At 36.2% G+C, this 18202-nt stretch overlaps 1 pseudogene; it reads left to right on the top strand.

Moving 5' to 3' along the window:
• Nucleotides 1-1545: 1545 nt before the first annotated feature.
• LOC132368080 (ferritin light chain-like) overlaps nt 1546-18202 on the top strand; it is a 37494-nt pseudogene continuing 20837 nt past the window's right edge.

Raw genomic sequence — 18202 nt, 5'->3', positions numbered from 1 at the left:
TCGCAATTCCTAGGTGTCAGTTCATATCAATCTGAATTTAACACACTTTACTCTTTTGATCTTTAAGGTGAGAAATATCTTGGTGTAGGAGAAAGCACCCAGCACTGATAACTGGGGTCATGGTCCACCTTCTAAATTTGTCATCAAATGTCAACACTTCAAACTAGAGAAAATTCTTACATAGGACTTATTTAACCTTCATAAACTTAATTTACCAAAACCCATTGTTAAATATTGTCCTCTAAAACTTTGGAAATGAAAGCTTTACTTTTACAATAGAAGGCTTACATAAGATATGGGACTTATTCCAAATCACAAAATTGGAACCAAAACTTCAGGCTCTGTATTACCAGTCTGATACATCATTTACTTCTCAGTAAAGCAGGAAAATGTCAAAAATAAAAATGTAATAATGTTTGCATGTAGGATACTCTAATCATCAAGTTTAAGAAAAGATTTGATAAATCTGGTAGACTGTTTTACTGGTAAAATTCTCTCTGCTCCTTGATAATTGACCCAAGTAGTACCAGGAACTTTAATTATATCAATAATCACCATAAATTGTATTTATTCCTCATTTTTCGATCTATTTTGTACTTGCAGACTTAGGATCACAAAACATAAGGCAAAAGGTATCACTCTGGAGAGTTTTCATCATACAGACTTTTGCTCCCAGGAAGTGGTTATTTCATTTTAATAGTCCTGTATCTATCTATACATATATATGTAGGTCTCTCATGCCTGAAATGAATTTTCAAGACTCAATGTCTTTATGCTAAGTATTCAGCACTCCAAAAACTACTGCTTCTGAAAATATGTATAGGCCAGGAATGAAGTGTTCTATTTTTACAATGAGATGCAGATTTCCTATTAAAAAGTAAAGCTTTCATTTTCAAGGTTATAAAGGATAGTATTTGAGTTTTGGTGAATTAATTTAGGAGGCTAAAGAAGTCCTACACAAGAATTTTCTCTAGTCTAAGTATTTACCTTGATTATAAATTTGAACATTATTATTAGTGTCCAGCCCTTGACTCTGAACATTTGGGTCAAATAAATATCGGTAGCTGGTACTTATTCACTTTCTGTTGCACTATTTTCAGTTAAATTTGATCTCAAAGCTATTTACACAGTCTCAGGCATCAATTATCAAAATGTATTGATATTATTTTTTCATTTGTCTCTATGTCTCAGAAATACTTTTTTTTAGTTCCCTTTCTTCCTTAAAGCAAAAAACAGGAGGGACACATAAGAAAATGAGGAGATATTTCAGGGTTGAGGTAAGATGTAAAGAATTGTTCCTCTCTTTCCTCCAGTTTTAAATAGTGTTTCAAACTCTATTTATCAAGTAAGAATAGATGACTGTTATGCAATGTAGGGCATTGTGGGCCTGGCGTCTTCAATATTTCTCTGATAAGTTTGTAGATTCCATGGTCACAAGTAAGTACAGGTAGATAGTAAGCTCCATGCACCATCTTCACTAACCCTACACACCTATCAACCAGCACAATGCCTAGCACATAATACTTGATTAAATATTAATGACGTATGGTTGGTAGCAGTTCCTCTACCTCTTGGCCAGTCCTGACCTGTAACATCGTACACACTTCTCTCAATGTTATAGGTAAGCCAAGTAGACAATCACCCTGAAAGTTCTTTAAATGGTCAAGAAAACTCCTAATGTCCCAAACTATACTCTGTCACCTGAAATTCCACTTTTGAGTTTCATTCATTTAGTTAAAAATGTCATTCTTGTTATAATGCAAAGCAAAGAAATATAAAACTGGAGAGTTAATAACATTTGAATCCATTTTAAATTATTTACACATACGACAAATGAGTATCAGATTTTTTCCCCAGTGCCATTTGGTTGGAGGAGGGAATCATTCTGTGGTCTTAGAAGTAGGTTGAGAAAAACCCAAGTCAGTAAGATGAGTTTAGATGAGTTAGAATCAAGAAAACCTCTCCTTATCTCACACTCTTGCCTATGGATGACGTAATACTAAAAGCATAGAGATTATTTGGTTATCACCAGTACTTGTATTATACATAATGAAAATGAGATCCACAGATGTGAACTGGTTAAACAGCTAATCACTGGTAGAGCCAAGGTTAGTTTTTAAGAGACCTGACTTTTTTTGGTGCTCCTCCTTTCAGAACTTTGATTTCTTATTTACAAAAGCTAATCCTACTTCAAAGTAAACTAAATCTTATAAAATATTCTGGAAATTCAAAAGAACCTTAAAGGAATATCAACAAATCTCCTGTCTCTGTAATTTTGTACAGTATACATAAATAACTACTTAGGCTCCTTTAGAGTCATTTAATTTTCCAAACATGTAAACTGATTAAGTGTGAAGATTTATGATTATGTAGTTAGAAAAACTGGGTTTAAAAAATATTCTCCATCATTTTCATCAATACTAAATCAGCTCATTGAAATAATCATTGGGATCTATGGCTATGGTGAAAAAACTTGTATTGCTGTACATATAAAGAAAATATCTTTGGGACTTCCCTGGCAGTCCAGTGGTTAAGACTTCTCCTTAGAACCAAAGAACCAAAACAGAAAACAGAAGCAATACTGTAACAAATTCAATAAAGACTTTAAGAATGGTCCACATCAAAAAAAAATCTTAAAAAAAAAAAGAAAATATCTTTCCTTCTATTTCAAAAATGTATTCAATAAAGAAATTATGGTTATGCAAAAAATTTGTATACCATGTGCAGTAGTGGAGTGCTGAGGTTAACAGAGTCAAAACTAAGTATATCAGGCAGTGTATTAGAGTTCTGCAGTGAAGTAGGACCAACAGGATATATATGGATATGTATATATGTGTGTGTATACAGATATATGTATATATTTATATATAAAGATATTCATTACAGGGAATTAGCTCACATGATTATAGAGGTGCAGAAGTCCCAATATCTACAGGATGAGTAAGCAAGCTGAAGACTCAAGACTCAAGTCTGAGTCCAAAATCCTGAGAATCAGGAGAGCCAATGATGTTCCATTCTAAAAACCAGCAGGCTTGAGATCCAGGAAGAGCAAATGTTTTAGTTTGAGTCCAAAGGCAGGAGAAAAGTCAATGTCCCAGTTCAAAGGACATCAGGTGGCAGAATTCCCTCTTATTCAGGGGAAGGTCAGCTTTTCTGTTCTATTCAGACCTTCAGCTGATTAGATGAGGCCTACTCACATTACAGGGGGCTGATTTACTCAATACACAGATTTAAATTTTAATCTCATCCAAAAACACCCTTAGAGAAATAGTGTCTTAATCCATTTGGGCTGCTATAAGAAAATACTACAGATTGGGCAACTTAACAAACAACAGAAATTTCTCACAGTTCTGGAGGCTGTACATCAAAAGATCAGAGTGCCAACATAGTCAGATGCAGACTTTTCTGGACTGCAGACTTCTTGTTTTATCTTCAAGTAGCATAAGGGACAAGGGATCTCTGTGGGGTCTCTCTTATAAGAACACTAATCTCATTCATAAGGGTTCTACTCTCATGACCCTTCGGTCACCTTCCAAGGCCCCTAACTCCTATTACTATCACTCTTGGGGCATTAGAATTTCAACATATGAATTTTGGGGAGACACAAGCATTCAGACTGTAGAACCCAGAATAACGTTTAACCAAACATCTGGGCACTCCATGGCCCAGTCAAGTTAACACATAAGAGTAACCTTCACAGGCAGGCCGGTCTCATTAACTCATCACAGGCAGGCTACTCTTTCCAAATATCTTTCTGTATCACATTCTTTAATAGAAACACAAGAATTTCTTGGTAAAAAGGTTGAAACAATTCTACAATTGGGATTAAGACATATGTAGGCATATATGGCAACTGAATATTCTGGGACAGATGATAGAATCAGACTTTAAAGGTGTTAGACAGAGCTGCTAAGAAAGACATATCCTAAATGTAGACCAAGTCAAGCAACAACATTATTATCAGATAGAAGTGGCTTACTAGATACAGATTAGTGACTATTTTACAAAATGGCCTGGGCCCAGCCACCTTAGCATCTAGTCCCACAGAACAGAAGGACTATATGTGAAACTAAAGCAGTTGTCCCGTTCAATCTGTGCTATTCCAGAGCTAGGCAACTTGGCTCTACGACATCTTTTACAGAGCACAATAGAGAGAAAAGAGCTAACTCTGAAGATGATCCCCAAGGCCCATAGAACTGAAAAAGCTTTGGATAGCAGCAGAATTGGAGGGTACCAGAGGATGGTGGGAGCCAAGCTTGCTATGTCACAGAAAGGGCAGCTGTGTCAATGGTAGCTGCTGTCTACATTAACTAGAGAGCACTGTAAGTGAGCCCTCTGTGATATCCTGAAACAGTTGGGTGGAGAAGGAACATTTTTCATAGTGGGGTGACTTACTGAAAATTTTATGTAGCCAAACACTCTACTGATAAATTTTCATTTTGTGTTTTACTGCTCTAGACTCATAAAAACATATAAAAATGAGCTTCCCAACAATCCTCCATCCCCAACTCTCTTCCCTCCAGAGACACAGTCAGTCCCAAAAGTCTAGTTCTCAGCTCTACATATACCAAGGGGCATAGTAAACAGGCTTCTTTTTGCATTTCTTTGAAAGAAGACATACCCTGGACTGTGGGCCATGATGACGACAATCCTTAAATGGCTCTTTGTGTTTGGAGGTTGAGGCAACTCAGAGAATCTAAGAAGAGGAGGACAAACAATAGTGTGCTACATATAGCTCATACTCTCTTGCAAGAACCAGTTTGTTTTTTTTTTTTCAGGAATTTTGTGTTGTTAAACATAGCCATTATTAAAATTTAGATTATATAAACTTACTGTGAAATAAATTTTATTAAAAACAATGTTAATGAATACTCAAAACTCATCACTTCCTAATTATTTTACTACATTTTGTTATTATCTACGCTCTTTCTTGAGGTTGTTTACCTGTTTTGAATTTGTATGGTGGAAATAAGAAAAAATCTCTTTCCAACTTTGCCTTCAGTGACATCATGTTGGTAACCTGAAACTGGCCACGGTGGGAGCATTCACACTACAGAAATTGGCAAACACTACAATTGTGGCTTCATTTTTACAGTGAGCCAGTTGGAAAACATTTACTGTCACATCAGTGGGTTGACAATGTGAGTGTCAAGGTCCAACAATGCTGATCTGATCCTAAGTTACTGTGAGGTCACTGAGGATGAAGAAGAGGAATGTGGTTACAACTTCAATATGGCACCCATGCATAGCAGGATTTCTAAATGTGCTGTGTCTATGGAGAGTGGATTCTAAATCATGATATTCTGGAATACCTCCTACCTTTGAAGGGATCATTCCTTTCTGATCAAAGAATATTGGCAGGGATGACCTTTGCCAATGAGGACCAAGTCTCTCTCCACTTTTTCTGGTGTAGTAGAAGCCTCAGATTTCTTCTACAAAATAATGGAAGGGTTTTCCACTATTGGATGGTACTGTACATTTGCCAAACTTGGTGGTTTGTGTCTGGATCCAAAATACATTTTATTTATATGAAAAAAAAATCTTGAAATCTATGATATTACTGGTACCCCTAGTATTGTGTAATGATTCACACTTGTTATATCATGGGGAAAAATGCCTTGTTAGTAAAAATTGAATGTGGTAGTAGCATATCTCATAGGGATTATTATTATAAACTGTATTTGTTATCAGGTTTCATAAAGACCAAACATTTGAAATATTTATATTGTCATAGAACAAATAGTGGTGTGATTGATGCTTTAAATGTATGCATCTAATTCCAGAAACTATGTCCCATAGTTACAATCCCCCCTCCATGTCTCAGATTTTGTGAGGTTAAAAAATGATTTTACATGTGACATTGGGACAAGAATTTATGAAGTTGGTAGAGAGGTCATATGACCCCTCTCAAGATCCCCCAAATCATGCTACCTTAAAGATACTCTAAGGATGGCTGACATATTACAGTCAATGCAGCTAATAATCTAGTAAAATTAGGGTATTAATGTTACTGGGCATTTGTTGATATTCACTGATTAGTGAGTTAGTCATGAGAAAAACTGCCCTATCCATTGTATCTCAGGATCTAACCAGGGAAACAAAACCATTTTACAAGCAAGAATAAAGGGAATTTAGTACAGGGGATTGGTTACACAGGTCATGGAAGAGCCATGAGACCAAACAAGGGATGTGAAACAATCCAGAGATTATCACCAACAGAAGACTGCTACCCTCTTATGCTGGAGGGCCAAAGGAAGCAGGTGATATCACAAAAGTCCAGACAACATCCAGGTTCACCTGTCTGAAGGGCTTTTTAGGACCTAGAGCCCCAGAGCTGAAGACACTGCTACCAGAGATGCCATCAAGATAGAGAGAGAGACAGAAGACTACTATGATTTCTCCCTTCCTCCTGCTCCGCAATCTCATACCAGGGATTCTCATTAAACCTAACCATGTTAACAGTGGGCCCTTGTATATGTAGCTTATAGGGGTCAGCAGAGAAAGAAAAGGACAAGGAATAGATCTGAGGGAAAACAGGTACAGGACTAATAAATCCATAAAATCCGAAGTATGTATCTATATCTGGATGGATAGACAGATAAAGACAAATTCCCCCCAATGTCCATTAATATTATGACAAGGAAAAAAAAAGAATTTTTTTCTTGCCCGGGTATACTATCTGAATGAGCATTTAATTAATTACTGAATTAGAAGTTTACATACTTCTAATTATTTACACTATTCAATTGTCATTTAGCTTCCTAAATGAGCACAAGATTGCCCAAATATCAAGAGCCTATTACTGATCCAAGAGACTCTTCTTTTCCATTATTCTAATGCTCTCTATCTATACTCATACTGTGAGAGGTACTACAAAATGGAAAACTAGATTGATTTGACAGTTAACCCACTCTTTTTCACCTTGCCTTCTCTCAGATATGCTGAGAAACATAAAATGGCCAAAAGGCAACAAGAAGGAGGAGGAAAAGTACAAGAATACTCTGCAAACTGAGTGATGGATGATTGAGAACTGACTCCCTTTGCCAAGTGCTTTTATTATCCCACATGTTATCCCTGCATCCCAGGAAACAGCTTGAAGTAACATGTCAATATTATTATTGCTACTTCTTTGCCATATCCTCATTCCACCACCAAAAAAATAAGAGCCCATCAGAAAATACATAATATTAGCCAAGACTTGGTTTTTCCTTCCTAGAGTTACTTCTGTTTCATGCAGATCCTCTTTACAAAGCTATTCTTAGAGTCCTCTTTGGTATCATAAACTTAAACTAAGGAAAACTACCTTTCCTTCCTTCCTGACACATTATTTCATGAGGAGTGTGTCCTGTTACTTACATAGACAGGCAGAGTTTTTTCAAAGCAGAAAAGCCATCTATTTCACTTGCTTTCCATGTGCTATCTATATACTACAATAAAGCACTTAAGCATACAAATTTGTTCTAGAAAATAGGCAACTCAAAAATACAAACAAGCCTTATAATAGTATTCAAGTAACCCTTAAAGTATTTGAAAAATAATCTTACTTTAAAAGTTAGAGTGTGGAAAAGAAAAAGTAAAGCTGTCACTGTTTGCAGATGCCATGATACTATACATAGAGAATCCTAAAGATGCTACCAGAAAACTACTAGAGCTAATCAATGAATTTGGTAAAGTAGCAGGATACAAAATTAATGCACAGAAATCTCTTGCATTCCTACACACTAATAATGAAAAATCTGAAAGTGAAATTAAGAAAACACTCCCATTTACCACTGCAACAAAAAGAATAAAATACCTAGGAATAAACCGACCTAAGGAGACAAAAGACCTGTATGCAGAAAACTATAAGGAACTGATGAAAGAAATTAAAGATGATACAAACAGATGGAGAGATATACCATGTTCTTGGATTGGAAGAATCAACATTGGGAAAATGACTATACTACCCAAAGCAATCTACAGATTCAGTGCAATCCATAACAAACTACCAATGGCATTTTTCACAGAACTAGAACAAAAGATTTCACAATTTGTATGGAAACACAAAAGACCCCGAATAGCCAAAGCAATCTTGAGAAAGAAAAACGGAGCTGGAGGAATCAGGCTCCCGGACTTCAGACTATACAAGAAAGCTACAGTAATCAAGACAGTATGGTACTGGCACAAAAACAGAAATATAGATCAAAGGAACAAGATAGAAAGCCCAGAGATAAACCCACGCACATATGGTCACCTTATCTTTGATAAAGGAGGCAAGCATATACAGTGGAGAAAAGACAGCCTCTTCAATAAGTGGTGCTGGGAAAACTGGACAGCTACATGTAAAAGAATGAAATTAGAACACTCCCTAACACCATACACAAAAATAAACTCAAAATGGATTAAAGACCTAAATGTAAGGCCAGACACTATCAAACTCTTAGAGGAAAACATAGGCAGAACAATCTATGACATAAATCACAGCGAGATCCCTTTTGACCCACCTCCTAGAGAAATGAAATAAAAACAAAAATAAACAAATGGGACCTAATGAAACTTCAAAGCTTTTGCACAGCATAGGAAACCATAAACAAGGTGAAAAGACAACCCTCAGAATGGGAGAAAATATTTGCAAATGAAGCAACTGACAAAGGATTAATCTCCAAAATTTACAAGCAGCTCATGCAGCTCAATATCAAAAAAACAGACAACCCAGTCCAAAATATGGGCAGAAGACCTAAATAGACATTTCTCCAAAGAAGATATACAGATTGCCAACAAACACATGAAAGAATGCTCAACATCATTAGTCATTAGAGAAATGCAAATCAAAACTACAATGAGATATCATCTCACACCGGTCAGAATGGCCATCATCAAAAACTCTACAAACAATAAATGCTGGAGAGGGTGTGGAGAAAAGGGAACCCTCTTGCACTGTTGGTGGGAATGTAAATTGATACAGCCACTATGGAGAACAGTATGGAGGTTCCTTAAAAAAGTAAAAATAGAACTACCATCTGACCCAGCAATCCCACTACTGGGCATTTACCCTGAGAAAACCATAATTCAAAAAGAGTCATGTACCACAATGTTCACTGCAGCTTTATTTACAATAGCCAGGCCATGGAATCAACCTAAGTGTCCATCAACAGATGAATGGATAAAGAAGATGTGGCACATATATACAATGGAATATTAGCCATAAAAAAAAACGAAATTGAGTTATTAGTAGTGAGGTGGATGGACCTAGAGTCTGTCATACAGAGTGAAGTAAGTGAGAAAGAGAAAAACAAATACCGTATGCTAACACATATATATGGAATCTAAAAAAAAAAAGTCATGAAGAACCTAGGGGCAAGACGGGAATAAAGACGCATACCTACTAGAGAATGGACTTGAGGACATGGGGAGGGGGAAGGGTAAGCTGGGACAAAGTGAGAGAGTGCCATGGACATATATACACTACCAAATGTAAGACTGATAGCTAGTGGGAAGCAGCTGCATAGCACAGGGAGATCAGCTCGGTGCCTTGTGCCCACCTAGAGGGGTGGGATAGGGAGGGTTGGAGGGAGGGAGATGCAAGAGGGAAGAGATATGGGGATATATGTATATGTATAACTGATTCACTTTGTTATAAAGCAGAAACTAACACACCATTGTAAAGCAATTTTACTCCAATAAAGATGTTAAAAAAAAAAAAAAAAGAGACATGTACCACAGTGTTCACTGCAGCTCTATTTACAATCACCAGAACATGGAAGCAACCTAAGTGTCCATCGACAGATGAATGGATAAAGAAGATGTGACACATATATACAATGGAATATTAGTCAGCCATAAAAAGAAACGAAATTGAGTTATTAGTAGTGAGGCGGATGGACCTAGAGTCTGTCATACAGAGTGAAGTAAGTCAGAAAGAGAAAAACAAATACCATATGCTAACACATATATATGGAATCTAAAAAAAAAAAGCTTCTGAAGAACCTAGGGGCAGGACAAGAATAAAGATGCAGACGTAGAGAATGGGCTTGAGGACACGGGGAGGGGGAAGGATAAGCTGGGATGAAGTGAGAGAGTGTCACGGACATATATACACTACCAAATATAAAATAGATAGCTAGTGGGAAGCAGCCATACAGCACAGGGAGATCAGCTGGTTGCTTTGTGACCACCTAGAGGGGTGGGATAGGGAGGGTGGGAGGGAGGGAGACGCAGGAGGGAGGAGATATGGGGATATATGTATATGTATAGCTGATTCACTTTGTTATGAAGCAGAAACTACCACACCATTGTAAAGCAATTATACTCCAACAAAGACGTTTAAAAAAAAAGAGTAAAAAAATTTGAAAGAATTGGCCACACTCCTCCAACAGATTCTCTAACGTTTAGCAGAACAGAATTTACACTGATTCTGGTTTATGAGTAAAAGACAAGTCAACTTTAAAGTGAATCATAGATGACAATGTTTTTTTTTTTCCACGTGCCTGCTTTGGAGCCGTATTTCTGCTGACCACTCAAAAATTTCTTCTTGAGTATTTTGTGATATATTAGAACCAGGAATAAGGGATGTTAGTGCTGGAAGGGCCAGCCAATGGTCTGCGATTTAATTCACATATCCTTCCTGCACCAGACTGTTTAAGATCATTGAGTTAGCCTAAGAATTTTGAAGCTGTAGAATTCAGGACAGTACATTACAATATGCCAATATTACTATTCTCCTGCTCTGACATTCTCCACTGATTGACAGATGAAGGAGAAGAAAGGGCAGTCACCATTAACTGAGAGTAAATGAAACTGGAATATTAAAATTCAGGATTATTTGAGTGACTGAATTGGCTGGCAGAGTGTTCTCCAGTTAAGGGTCAGGAAAGATTAATTCTGCACATGACACTACTACTGTATTTATACAAGTCTACTGGGACAATTGTTTGCCTTGAATTATTTTCTTCATTCATTTCAGTCAGACAGTTGTGTTGACTGATTTTTCTTTTTGATGTATGAAATGAATGTTTGACTGAATTTACCATTTAATTTCCACTAATGCACTGTAAAAACAATACATTAGTCAAATCAGATTGGCAGGTATGAAAAAGTTTACCCCAGAACTAGACAGAAATATAATATTGTCTTCTACAGAAATGTAGGTCATATGCCCTGGATTTGGGAAATGTTCAAATTTTAACTATTTTGCCACGTTTCAAAAATGTAGGGTGACTGATCCCATAGTAAATATAAGAAGATCTGTGAAGTCCAGATAAAAATAATTTTGTGTGAATCTGAGAATCACATAACAGAAAAGAAAAAACTATTATGAGATAAATTTTACTGATTTTCATACTTATCAAGAGGTGTTTCTGTGTTAAACTTTTGAGTCTTATTCTAGAAGTTCTTTAGGAACAAATACTTCAAATATATTCATAGAAAACTCTCTTTATTTATAATTTCATTCTTCCAATATTTATAGTTACTATGACAGGCCATTTCTCCATATTCCATCCCACAATTCTCTGCTCTGAACATTTGGAAATTGGTGGCATGAGCAGGAAAGTGCAGCAGTTTTTGCGATTGTTATTGAATAATGCTGATTTTATAAAGACTGCTTTCTTCCATAGTTGACAAACTTATTATGGTACAGATGGTTGGATACTACTCTTAGAGATGAAAAAGTTCTTAAGGAATTTTCCATATTCCATTCACCAATCTGTGTTCTTGTTCAAAGCAAAATTAATTCCTTTCAAAATTAACATATTAGCTTAATAACAATTTTTAATCTTAAAATAATCTATCTGTGAGAATGGGAATTTTTGGTAGGAAAAAGTGACAGAAGATGGGACAAAACAAAGAATTCATAGAAAGACAAAACAGAATTTTTTAAATGGTGGGTAAGAACTTCTGTTTCCCACTATATCAGTTTACCTTAGGAAAACATACTAGAATGGCCAGATAAATCATAAGCAACATTTGACTGTGAGTGTTAGAAAGCTACTGAGGTAGCCGTGACCTAGAAAAGTAAAATAGAGAAAGAAACTCACTGAAGTGAGAACAATATTCTGCACATGCTTTTCTAGCCCAGTCATTTAGAAACTATTGATGAAGAACAAAAGTCTGAGAAACCAAATGTGGCTCCTAAGAGGCAGAAATGCCAGTAGATCTTAGGACAATGTCATAGGACTAAGGAAACCAGAGTTGGAATTTAGAATAACAAGGCAGATCGAACTTTAAGGACCAAAATCCCAGAGAGAGTAAAAATTCAGAGAATTGAGCTGGATTCAGCAACAGTGTTCCCTTGCAGTATTTTCCATGTGTAATAGGTAGACAAGGTAAGATGCTAAGAAGTCAAACAGAAGCCAACTGAAGTCAAAGAAGAAGTCAAAAGCTAACTAAGTCAAAGACTTAGTTGGCTTATAATGCTGAAGAGACAAAACTGGGGTTCAGAACCTATCAAAGAATTGTGGCCCAATGGAAAACTAATGATATGAATTAGGACATTGAAAGTCTGTGTGTGTGTATGTGTGTGTGTGTTAGGAAGGTTGAAGCAACATCTACATTGAACCTTATAAAGAAGGAAAATGAGTATGAAGTTTGTCCAGTGACTGAGGTGATCTTCCCCTCTGCTCCCTACCTGAGAATAGGAAATTCTCTCCTGAAGAAAATACAGTTGACCCTTGAACAATGTAGGGGTTAGAGACGCTGACTCCCTGTGCAGTCAAAAATCCACATGTAACTTTATGGTCGGCCCTTCCTATCTGTGGTTCTGAATCTGAGGATTCAACCAACCACAGATCATGTAGTACTGTATTACTTATTGGAAAAAAATCCATGTATAAGTGGATCTGTACAGTTGAAACCCAGGTTGTTCAAAGGGCAACTGTAATGTCATTCAGATTCTCTACAACTTGTCATATCCCAAGTCTGGTATTCATTGAAGAACCACCAAGACTACCAAGAAAAGGAGAATTAGAATAAAAATCAAAACAGAATCAGAATCATAGATGACCTAAACATTAAAGTTCATACATACTTTGGTAAATATTATCAAGTTCAAGAAAACAGATGACAAGGTGGAGAATTTAACTAGATAACTGGAAGCTATAAACTGATTGAAGTTGAACTGATAGAATTAAAAATTATACTAAATTTAAAACTCAGTAGTGGATTGGACACAGGTAAAGAGAGGTAAGTGAACTGGAAGACAGAGTAGTAAAAATATTAAGACTAAAGCGTGGAAAACAAAAAGGATATAAAGTACACAAAAGTGCATTTGAGACATATGGGCCACAGTAAACATTTTTATCATATGTTTAAACTGGAGTCCAAAGAAAAAAGGAGAGAGAGATTGGGATGAAAACAATATTTCAGAAATAACAGCTGAGAGTTCTCTAAAACTAAAAAGAATATATCGAGCAATAAATTCAATAAGCACTAAAAAAATGCAACAAGAATAAGTACAAAGAAAACCACACCTAAGATAACCACAGTACAATTCTTGAATAGCAAAGAAAAACAGAACATCTTAAAAGTAGCCAGAGGAAAAAGAGAGATATTACTTTCAAAGGAACAATAGGATTAAGATTACAGCTTACTTCTCAATGAAAATGACTGGATACTAGAAAATAATGGAATAACATTTTTAAGTGCTAAAGAAAATAACTGCCCATTGAGAATTCTAGAGGCAGAGAAAATGTTGTTTGGAAGGAAAGATGAAATAAGGAAATTTGCCGACAAACAAAATTTAGAGAATATGTTCTCATCAGAACTGACTGAATTAAATTATAAAGGGAGACCCGCAGGCAGAAGGAAAATTATCACAGATGAAAATAAGGACTTTATAAAGGAATTATGTATAACAGAAAGGATAAATAAGTGGATAAATCTAAATAAAATCTAACTGCACAAAAGAGTAATAATAAAATATATCAAAAATCAGAATGCATTAAAACAAATGGAAGAGGAAGAAGTAGTAAAAGAAATTTAAGATCTCAGCATTGCCTGAGAAGCAGTAAAAGAGTAATAAGTCATGGTACATGTGCAACTGCTACTTATGTAAAAATAACAAGCTAATACAAGGGAAAATGGAATTTGAAGAATCTAAAAGGAAGAAAGAAGAGCAAAAAGAACATAACAAGGTGGGACAAATAGTAAACAAGGAGTAAATAGTCTATAAGAAAATACATTAACTGTAAATACTCAAATTAAAGGACAAAGATTATTGAAACAAACAAAAAAACCTAATTCTATGCCACTTACAAGAGACAAGAGTCAGACTGAAAATTAAAGCATGCAAAAATTATGTCATAACAACAATAAATAAAATTGAAGAAGTTTTTTTTTATGTTAACATAGATTTGAAAGCAAAAAGTACCACTGGCGATAAGGCAGGATAATAAAACCTACTGTTACTTTACAAGGAATATATTATAAATCTAAACTTCAATGCAACATATGAAGGGAAATTCCAAAAATCTAAGTAGAAATAGAAAAATCTAAATTACCTAGATCAGTAACATAGAACCACAACAACAAATCAGCAAATTATAGAAGATCTAATACCACCATTAAAAACCTTGGCCTAAATTTACATAAAACACTGCACCAACAATGATGGAATATATACATTATACGCAAAGTTTTAGGTGCACATGGCACATTTATAAAATCGACTATATGCTGGTTATAAAACAAGACTCAGAATAAGCAAGAAATTTAAAAATATATAACCAATATTTTACCAAATAGTTGGATATTGAAAACATACTTCTGATCATTATGTAGGTCAAAGGTAAAGTCGCAATGGGAATTAGAATTTTATTAATTGAATGATAATGAAAATATGCCATAACAAAACCTGTGGGTTGCAAATAAAGCTGTGGTCACAGAGAAGTTTAAATATCCAAATGATATATCTCTAAATGTAAAAGGGAAAGGAATAAAGAAACTAGAAGATAACCTATCACCCTGAGGTAGGCAGCTCCTGAACTGTACCTGGTGGGGAAGGCAGGACAGAACTTCAGGAGGCCAGCGGCAGGCAGCATTTGGAAGCAGGATCGGCTTCCAAATGAGGCCAGCTGAGAGCACGCTGAACACCATGTCAGAAGCAGTCTCCAAGAAAGAGCATTTAATGTACAAAGGGATGACTAAAATATATTTAAGAGCTAGCACCCTGACTCCTCTTAAGGATGACTTACGTTGCTGGGGAAAAAATAAGAAGTGCTCAATGTAGAAGGTGAATAGCTGTATAATTCCCAGGAGAATCTTGGTACCAGGACCACACAATGAAGAACTTGGAGTCCCCATGGCTAATCCAGCAGAGAGAAAAGGAGAAACAGAGATGGGAGAGAAAATAAAGGGAACTCTTGGTGCAATTTGGCGCTCCTGCAGACCCAAGTCCAGGTATACGCTCTCTATCTCCACATCTTAAATAGAAGCCACCACGTTCCTAGGTCTTTCAGGTACTTAGAATTTCTCTTTAGAACCTGAAAATGGGGTCAGGTTTCCTGTCTGGATTGCTACAGTACAAAATAGAAGCAGGATGTTTGAAATAGTTCTCCATCTGGCAGAGGAGGCCTTGCAGCTGTGAGCCACTCACTGCGAACCAGCAGGACATGAAGGATTCTTGAGCAGATCTGAAGGTACTGGGAGGCCTTTCAGGAGTTAAATCCCACAGTAAATACTGTACCTTCAATGGTCCTTTTCCCCTCTCTGTCCAGTCTTCCTCCACTCCTGTGGGGGCCCAAAGGGGTTAAATGAGCACTCTTTGACTTGTGCTTGGTGTTCCCAGAACTTGGGCTTGGAGACGTCCATGAAAAGTCTGCCTTCCGTCTACTGGCTTGGGTTTCTTGGTCTCTCTGCTCCAGGCTAATCCCTTCAACTCGCTTTTTCCATTTCTGCCAATAATCCCCCTCTCCAGACCTTCCTAATGCTTTTCTGGGGCGGGAGGAGACTTCCTGAGGGCAATGTTTATTTCTAGAGGGAGAGGTGACGACATGACTTCACAGTGGTCGTCCCCTTGATTATTCAGTTTCTGTCTGGATTAGTCCTGGGTGTTTGTGCACCCCACCCCCAGCCCCAGGAGGCTTTAGAACACTGTGCTTATCTCAGCACTGAGCCTCTCTCTAGCCTCCTTCCCTCTCTCTCCTTACCCATCTTTACCCACAGGACCTCTGAGGAAGATAAGCAGTTCACAGAACCTCTGCTACAGAACCAAACATATTGAAATGACTCTTTACGAAGATATTGAAACAACAGAGAAAGAATACATGAGGATTGTTTCTCCTGAGGGTTCAATTACGTAGGGGGCCTTTAGCAAACTTTGATTGATAAATCTAACCTTTCCTTCCTTGGCAATAGTTGATCACACTGTGATGAAAACAAGTTAGAGAATGGAAAAATAATATTTGGATTTCAACGAAATAATAAAAATGCAGGGACTATCTTTGACTTTTGCAAGGTGAGAAGTGAGTTCACATTTTGATTATGTGATGGCAGGAATCCCTTTTAAAACAGGGCCAGTCTGCATGATGCATTTAAAAATCAACCTTTGCAAATATAGCCACAACTCCCACAGATTTCTTGATTTCTCTGGGGTCAGATAAACCATCACATTTCAGAGTGGTGCCCTGTATATGAAGTGATAAACATAATCTGGAAGCACAGCAGTGGCTAAAAATATGGAGCTGGCAGCCATTCGTTGAAATAATTTTTTGCTTTTAATTCATTGCATAAAATGCTAAATGTCCAAATTCAGGCAGGTAGATCTTACCAACCGTCAAGAGCTTCAGCCCTGCTAACAGCTAAGTACGCACTTTTAAACCCTATTTTGACTGTTCCAGAAACTTATTGGGTTTCTTTAATGCCTCTGTTACTATTTCCTTTGTGTCATTCTGTGTTTCTTTAAAAACATAGCTGTGTGACCTTGGGGAAGTTATATTATTTCCTTGAGACTTGGTTGCCTTTTCTGTGAATATCTGGGTATAATTTTAGTATTGCTCAATAGAATTTTCTGTGATAATGAAAATATTCTATATCTGTACTATCCAATGCAGTATTCAATAGCCACATGGAGCTAATAAACATCTTTGAAGTATGGCAAATGCAACTGAGGAATTGAATTTTTAATCTTATTTTTAAATTTGTTTAAATATAAATAATGCTACATGGCTAGCATCTGTTGACAGTACAGATCTACATAATATTTTAAGGACACTCTCCACTCAAAAACTCTATCATTCATTAACTCAACCTAAATACTTTTGCCCTTTGACAAACAGAAAATAATTTATGCTTCCTTTGAAATTATTTTTCAAGACCTTTGTCAGTTTGGGGACATTATATTCTTAAAATTGACTTTGCTTTATGAAACTTTAATAATGTTGGAGCTTTCTGCCCTTGGTAGCACCTTTGTGATTATGGTAAATATTGTGGATGATCAAGGACCATTTCAAGAGATCATGGAGAGAAACCTCCTTCTGGATTTAATTTCATTATGAGGATGTCAAAATGCTAAATTGCTTAAAATAAAACCCATACCGTTTTTATACTAAGTTATATTCTACATGTAGCTGGAAAAATGTTAAAAATATTTTTAAAGAACTGCACATCTATTTTTGAAGCTGATTTGGCTGTTCAAGGCTTGCTAGCACTTTATCCATCTCACTAATATTTCACTTAGTAAACAAATGCAGTTGCCATAATTGCTGCATATGTGTCTGTGTTCCCTTCTAGGTTATATGTTTTTGAAGTTAGAAACTATATTTATATCACAGCCCCTATGTATAGCACAATATCCATTGCTAATTCAGATTGTGTTTTAAGATATGGGACAAAATTTAAGACTTTTGTTATAGTCATAAACATCTAGCAAACCAACCAGAAAATAAAAGCTAATTTTCTTTTGGTAGGCCAAGAACCAAAAAGAGAGGAATACCTAGTGCAAAACCATATCTCTAATAACTACTGTTGGATTTAGAGCACACACATGCTAAACTTATTTTAAAATATCTTCTTATCAAATACTTTGAGGTTGTACCTGAAAAAATTATATCAGAAGTAAAAATAATCATGTGGTCTGACCAGCCTGGATCACACAAAGTAAGTGTATACTATATATCAAATAGATAAACAAGGTCCTACTGTATAGCACAGGCAACTATATTCAAACCTTGTAATAACCTATAATGGAAAAGGATCTGAAAAAGAAATATATATATCTGAATCACTTTGC

The sequence above is a fragment of the Balaenoptera ricei genome, chromosome 6 (genome assembly GCF_028023285.1).
Source record: "Balaenoptera ricei isolate mBalRic1 chromosome 6, mBalRic1.hap2, whole genome shotgun sequence".
In the NCBI taxonomy this organism is placed as follows: domain Eukaryota; kingdom Metazoa; phylum Chordata; class Mammalia; order Artiodactyla; family Balaenopteridae; genus Balaenoptera; species Balaenoptera ricei.
Note: the sequence above shows the minus strand (reverse complement) of the source record. Positions and strands in the feature narration are given on the sequence as shown.